General features: G+C 31.1%; 1 protein-coding gene across 1 annotated transcript in view; it reads right to left on the reverse strand.

Annotated features, from left to right (window-relative positions):
• Positions 1-170: 170 nt before the first annotated feature.
• LOC119591971 (tyrosine-protein phosphatase 10D-like) overlaps positions 171-383 on the reverse strand; it is a gene marked incomplete in the record, with an annotated part of 62,800 nt that continues 62,587 nt past the window's right edge. The window contains 1 exon segment of the mRNA XM_037940725.1: positions 171-383.

Here is a 383-nt window from a genome sequence, read left to right on the forward strand (position 1 = left end):
TGAGTTTTAAAATTCAATACAAAAATTGTACATGAATTACAAATGAAACAACTCACAGGAAAGCTTTGATCATTGAGCATAATCATGAGGTAAGCAGATGCAAAGACCTGTTAATTGTTAATTGCAGAGGGACATGTACATCAAGCTAATGATGCTATGAAAATCAAAAACACTGATAGAGTATTTAATGATTTGACAAAAATAGAATACACAGATCTATTTCCCATGTTAGAAAATATTAACAAATACTCTTGTACGTCAATCACTTACTTATGACTGATTTTACACATGTGAACCCTAACAGAATCCTCTAACACAGCTGATTTTACTTACATGAAATGTTCAGCTTTCATAAGAGGACAGTCATAACAAAGTCCTAAAAA

The sequence above is a fragment of the Penaeus monodon genome, chromosome 29 (assembly GCF_015228065.2).
Source record: "Penaeus monodon isolate SGIC_2016 chromosome 29, NSTDA_Pmon_1, whole genome shotgun sequence".
In the NCBI taxonomy this organism is placed as follows: domain Eukaryota; kingdom Metazoa; phylum Arthropoda; class Malacostraca; order Decapoda; family Penaeidae; genus Penaeus; species Penaeus monodon.